This window comes from Corvus moneduloides, chromosome 4 (genome assembly GCF_009650955.1).
Source record: "Corvus moneduloides isolate bCorMon1 chromosome 4, bCorMon1.pri, whole genome shotgun sequence".
In the NCBI taxonomy this organism is placed as follows: Eukaryota; Metazoa; Chordata; class Aves; order Passeriformes; family Corvidae; genus Corvus; species Corvus moneduloides.
In genome coordinates, this window is record NC_045479.1 from 15,268,680 (window position 1) to 15,275,565 (window position 6,886).

The window sequence follows — 6,886 nt, forward strand, 5'->3', positions numbered from 1 at the left end:
CAGAACAAGGGGAACAAAGGGCCTGGCTTTGTCCCATGGTGTCTGCAGCTCCCTGGGCTAAACGGGGCTCTAGGCACAGCAGCCAGCAAGCGTCCACTTCCAGCACGCCCTGTGGCCATGGTGGATGCACGTCTGTAGGCCTGTCTTCAAAAGCAGCAGAGCAGGGCTGAGCCCCAGGCAGTGGGGAGGGGGGACAGGGGGTTCACAGCGCCCACCGGAAAGGGATTTGGGTTTAACTGCTGGTTTACAGCCTGCCAGCAGAAGTATATGGCTGTACAATAAGGAAAGGCTGGAGGAAGGTGTTTGAAAATCAAGTTAACCCACTTCAGACTCATGAAAGAAAAACACCACCAAAGCAGCCCCCCGCTGGCCCCACAGTTTCAGGGAGGGGAAGCTAGCTTCAAGCCAGAGAACAATGGGGCCACCTTCCCTTCCCTTCTTCTGACAAAGGTAAAAGACCTCGTAGAGGTGTCCACACTGGGGAAGGCACTGAACAAGAAGCCCCATGCCAATAAAGCATCCCCTTGTGCCTTCAAATGCCATATCCACGCACTTCCCAACCTCTATCATGCCTGCCTGCCGGCAGCACCAGGAATTCTTATCCCTCGCTGTGCAAATCCCTGACCAGAGGCAATGACACAGCCATGCTGGCATGGAGGGCCGTTTTCCAGCGCTGCTCTGTGCGCTCCCCACACGTGGTGGGGCAGATCAGAGGGCTTAGTTTTCCTTTCCAGAGGCCTCCCTTTGTCCCCATCACTCCCTGCCTCTCCTGCCTTGCCCAATGTCCAGGACAGCAGGCAGAGACCGAGGCACTGCAGACAACCTCTGAGCAAAATCAGAAGCACAGACTGAAACATGACTAATTTCTAACACATCACAGCCTACGAGTCACTCTGTGAGCCTAAACTGCTCTCTGCTGCCTTCATACCAGCTCGTTTCAAGGGTGAGTAAGCAGACAGTGGCAGACATGACTTTTATTATTCCCAGAGCTTTGAAGCTGTACCATTTCCCTGTGGTTAGCTGGCTGCATCAGCTGTCTGTAGTGGCACATTTTGAAGAACTCAGCAATGAGACATAGGTAGCCAGACCAAGCCGGGCTGGAGCTCAGCAAGTTCCATTGGCAGTATTTCATGGTGACGCAGTAGTTGCCCACCCTCTATTATTCATTGTTTTTATCCCATCATTTTATTTCAATATCCGTGACTACTTCCAAGAAAGCCCTATCACAAGCAGAGGTCAAAGGCAACAAAAACAGCTTCAAGCTGTAAGTGAAGCCCATTTCTGTTAAAGTGAGTTTTGGGATGAATATCCTCAGAGAATAAGCAACACCATTTGAACAGAGAAAAATATAGAAAAACTGTTTGAGCTACAACAGTGTGAGCATTTCATGTATTTATATGTGTATATACTCATACATATGCAAAAGAATAAGCATGGAAACATGCATCTCTTAGACTAGAAAGTGAAACTTCCTGCATTTTTGAACGACTCAAGCCAGCTTATTAGAAAGGTGGGGGGTTTTTTTATATTTAAAAAAATTGCACACACTTCGGAGAAAATTTTAAGTTTTCTTTCTATCCCAGATTAAACTCCTACGGTATTTTCCTGCTGCTCTAGACTTCCACAGTTCTTACCTATATTTCTACGTTTAACCACTTCTAGTTTGAATGGATGAACATTAAAAAGTATCTTTGCATAGCATGAAGCAGCACAAACATCAAAGTCTAAGCAAAAGCACTGGATTGTAATTGTGGGTTTTTTTGCACAGACTAGTTCAAATTCTACTTTTAATTCCACTGCCAAAAGTTTAGAGCTTGAGATAAATCACTCCTTCCCCTTGAAAAGGGCTGATTGTATTTATGGCTCGTTTCAGAGTCCAAGGGCCCAGGCTGAGATGAAAGGCTGGGAGCAGAGCAGGGCGATGCCCCACATCCAGTGCCACATAAGAAGAGGTGAGGGCTCTGGCAACAGTGAGAGGAACTTCCAGATGTAGTTCCCAGCAGCTCTCAGCCCCTTTGGGTAACCTCAGACGTGTCATTTAGCCTCTCTCTGACTCAGTTCCTCAGCACAGGGGAAATAACACCACCACTGTATTACGTAGGAGTTTTGGGCAGATAGACACCTTTTAATTGCATATTGGAATCCACACTAGAAGTGTAACTAAAATAGAGATCAGTTGCAATTCTAAAGAAATGACACAAGTGTGGGCTGGGAGGAAGGGGTGAGATGTATGGTACAAACACAGGGAGTTCCCTACCACACTCAAAGGGGCTTGATCATGAACTGAATCACAGGAGAGATGCAGATCCTGGGTTAGGAACCCAGCTGGGGTCCTGCTTTGTGGCAAATCCTTGGGTCCCCTCAGCGGCTCTGCAGTGCCTTCACCTCCTGGTTGTGAAGGAAGCACCAGCTGCATGGCTCCCACATCCCTGCTGGGGCTACTCAGTCACCCAGGAAGGGAAACAAAACACAGTAGCTTTCCTACAAATCTGGTACACCTCTGTCCATCCCCTACAACTCCCCCAAAGGCAGGGGACCCCATCTGAGTTCCCATGTTTGAATCTCTGGGCCACGCCAGGCTTTTGAACCAATGTCATGTTTTGGCACGTCGGACACGACCCAGATTCTTCTACCTAACCATGGAGTGGATGCAAGGGCAAGTCCCAGCCCTGTTACTCTGGCAAGGTCTGATAGCATCTGACATGCAGGGCTGGTGGAGCAGGGCCACCTGGGCCAAGGTGCCTCCCTTTGTGCTCTGCATCCCCACCCCACAGCGCAGGTGTGGCAACTACCGCAGAGGGACCTGCGTGGCTGGCTGAGATTTAAAGCAAAGTGACCTCGCAGTCTGTCCCCAGCATGGAGCTTTTCTGCCGGTGCTCTGTGGCTGACCACAACCCCCCTCTCACCCTCACCACATTTTGGTGGGCAAGCCAGGGGAGGTAACAATACCCCTCTTTTTTTTCACAGAAGACAAAGCTGCAGAAGACACCGATTCCCATGGCAACAAAGGCAAAGAAGTGTCCCAAGATGTGATTTGCTGTCACCATACCCACCTCGCAGCAGATAAGGACAAGTGATAGCTCTGAAAGGAACTGTTTCCATGGGACCCTTCCAGCGAGCCCCCGCAATGACAACCAACCGTCAGCCACAGCTTTTGGCATCAAACACGTCTGGCTGGAAGAGAGCAGCGCTGCTCCCCGCAGCAAGCGCTGCCGGCATCTTGTCCTCTTGTGAGGGACAGGGCTCTGCTCGCTCCCTCAGAGCCTACCTAACCCTGAACAAGCCCCGCTGCTGCTCACTAATCCACTTACCCAGGCAATTACACTGGGAGAGCAGCCTGCAGGGAGCCGTGCTCAACTTATCAGCTAAACATCCTCCTGGGTTTTTTAACCCTCTGAGTGGTACCTTAAGCAATGGTGAGAGCTCCTCTCAGAGCACGCATTTGTTCTTTAGGTAGCGTGGCCTATGTAAGTGCATTTCCTTCCGACACTTTCATTTATCATACTTCTTCCCTCCCAGTCCTGCCCCTTCAGTTCCCTGGGGAAAGTCAGTGAATTTATGAAGGAATAAAGTCACCTTGAGCCTTAATCCACACCCTAGCAGAAGGAATATGTCTGTTGGCAATCACATCCACCCACTCTGCAACAGCATTACAACAATGCTGCCTTTGTTAGCACAGAAAATACTGTCTCCTTCACTGGTCCTGGAGACAAGCTACCACAAAGGCTGCAGCAAAGAAAACAGACTGGGGACAGAAAAAATGGTCCTGTACATCTGAGGTCAAACAGGTAAACTGAGGTGAAGCAGTGGAATTAGGAAGAGAAGAGCAAAGAAAAGTCAGCAAACCTAGTCCTTGTCCTACGATAAACCCTCCAAAACAACTCCCTGCTCCCTTTCTTTGTAAGAAGTGAAGGCAGTTGAGAAAACTGTGCTCAATCAAGTTGGAGAAGTCAGGCAGAGATCCTCATTCAACTGAGAGCAAAATAGCAGCCAAGGCAGGTGACAAAGTACAGTGGAATCAGGTGCATAAAGCAAGTGGAATTTTGCCATCTGGGAGCAAAGGCCAGATTCCCTCATAACCAGGCTGGCACCCAGCTTGCTGGAACCAAGCTCCATGTTCCCCTTCCTCCTTCCCTCAGGGAAACCAGCCCTGATGCCACCTGAGCACGAAGGACCAAGGCAGGGTTTAAAAATGAGCCTGGGAGCTTCAGAGATACACAGAGAGACAAAGCTCCAGACATTTTGGGCGCGTGGGCTGATTCCCAAGTCCCTGATGCTGACACAGGACTGCTCTCACGGGCAGGGCTCCCACCTTTGCATCCATCCCCACGAACAGCTCCTTTGCCTTCCGGAGGAATGAGCACAGCTGCTTGTTGTCGTCTGCCCTATTTGTTGCCATGACTTGATAAGCAGTCCTGGGATGAACCTGCTACTGACTGGAAGAACTGAAATCTTACTATTCCAAGAAGGATGCAGGAGTTACAGCAGAGAGCAAGGAGGATGAAGAAGAGATAAATGGATATCTGAGCCAGTCCCAATGAAACTGCCTCTCAAACACTCCCATCCTTCTGGCTGGATAGTGCAGTGGGCTGAAACCCAACTGCTTTGTCATCTTTGGCACTCGCTGCAGGCAAGCACCAGCTCTTGTCAGCCCGACATCCTTTTCTCTGCCATGCACCCCAGAGCAGATGAGTGAGTTTCTAGAAATGGGTCCCACCTAACAGGAAAAGGAGTGAGGACATAGGTGTCCAGGTATAGGAGTTCTCTGGGGTCGTGTTGGAATCCAGGAGCCCAGAGAAAGCAACCCAGCCCAAATCCCCAATACTTTGCTAACTGCATTATAAAGAAACAAGATTTAATTAGCACATGTAAGTAATCTCCTCCTTAGCTGCTGTCATTCCACTGGTACACTCCGAATTCCATTGCTACTTCTGTGGCCCTCAAGGACAAGAGGTGGTGTTGTACCGATTCCCTTTGCTTCACAACAGGGGAAGAACACCAAAAGGACAGAGACATCACCAACTCACCTCCAAGTCCACCAAGTCCACCTGCCACTTCAAAATCTATTCCCAGACAAAATAGATTGTCTCCAAATACTTTACTTGGACTTCTCTATTCTCAGCAGCAGTCTTTCTTCTCCTGGCAGTACTCTTAAACATTAGAAGAGAGTAACAAAGCTTGCTCTCTGCTCCAGGAGTACTTTCCAGTTTGGCTACTGCACCTGCATGCTGTCACAGCCCTGGACAAAGGAGACATTCCAAGAGAACCTCCTGGGATCCAAATGTATACAAATATCATCACCAGTGCAGGAGAACCAAAAGAAATGTTCCCAGTAATTGCCTAAATTCATCTTTGTACTAAGCAACTCTCCTTCAGAGAGGCTTTAATAGAATCACAGAATGGTTTGAGTTAGAAAGGACCTTAATGTTCATCTAGTTCCAACCCCCCTCCTGTAAGCACAGACACTTTCCACTAGACCAGATTGCTCAGAGCCCATCCGGCCTGGGCTTAAACACTTCCAGGGATGGGGGATGTTTTCTTGGGCATATAGATACCACAGGGAGCCCCAGTCCAGCCTCACACAGCATCCTAAGAGCTTGTATTTACAGCCTCCTGCGAGCGGGAGGCTGTTTACTAAAAGGATTAGATAAGGCTTGACAAAGATGCAGGAAGGTGGGCATGCTGTGCCTTAGAAAACTTTTGCAATACAGAACCCAAAACATCCCCGTAGGCAATTCCAGTTAGAAAAGAACCTAGAAAAGAAGGAGGGGAGAAATTTCAAATAGGTTTGGCAGAGCACTTTGGCCACAGCTGGATAGAGGGTTAAATTACAGGAGAATAACCAAAGAGCAGCGTGTCCAAGACATCCCTGAGCAGCCAGTGCTTGAACTGGTGAGGTCTGTGGGACTATCTCAAAATACTTTTTGTCCTTTTCCCTCTGGCAGAAAACAACCCCTAAAGCATGCTGCTGCTTCTCCTCCCACTCTCCTGCAGAAGGGAAAGCTGCTCTCCTGGGTTTGGTGAGGACAAGCAGCTCACATGCTCCGTAAGGCTGCCCAGCACTTAGGGCAGCAGCTCAATTCTCCCTGCTTTGGAGAGCACTGTGGTACCCACCAGGCAGACATCCAGATCTTTTGGGTTCCACGCTTCCAAGAAAACCAGGATGCAGCAGCATTGCTTGTAGGGCATCTACTGCAAGGCCTTTCCTTGATACAGACAAGTGTTACGGGGCTGAAGCACACCTTTTCTTTTAATACCAGTTTGGTCAGTCTGTCACATCCTGGCGTTGTTTAAAACGCTCAGAGATCAGTTCCTTGTGCATTTCCTTTGCACTTCTGAAGTTAAGCAATTCCTCCTCTCTTGCTTGCCCACACATTCAGCTCTGGAGATCACAGTCACAGCGGTGGTGATGGGGTTTGCTACTCTCAGCATTTTCAGATACTCAGGCAAAGCTCTACTCCTCAGAGTACTTCCAGAGTAGGCTGGAAAGTTCCTGATGAGTAGGTGGGAAAAAAAGTGACAGAGAAGGGGTAAAAATATGAACTGTTAGTTTTCTTGAGGAATAGCATCCTAGCACCACCAAACTACTCAGGGCTGAGGGACAGAACATGCAGGCACAGGAGTTTCTCCAGTGGTCTGGTATTGTGCTCAACTCAGAATTTAATATAAACTATAAAACACAAACACAATTACCAAGTTCCTCACTGTGTCCATTTAAACACAGCTAAGCAAGGATGTGGATTCATGTTTAAAGGAACAAGCCACAGGAGAGAAGGCACAGCAGGGCCCACAGGCACATGGTACATTTAGTTCCAGGGGAAGAACACCTGACTTCTACATGCAGATCAACAAAGAAATAAATTAACAAAACCAAGTATATGGTCTG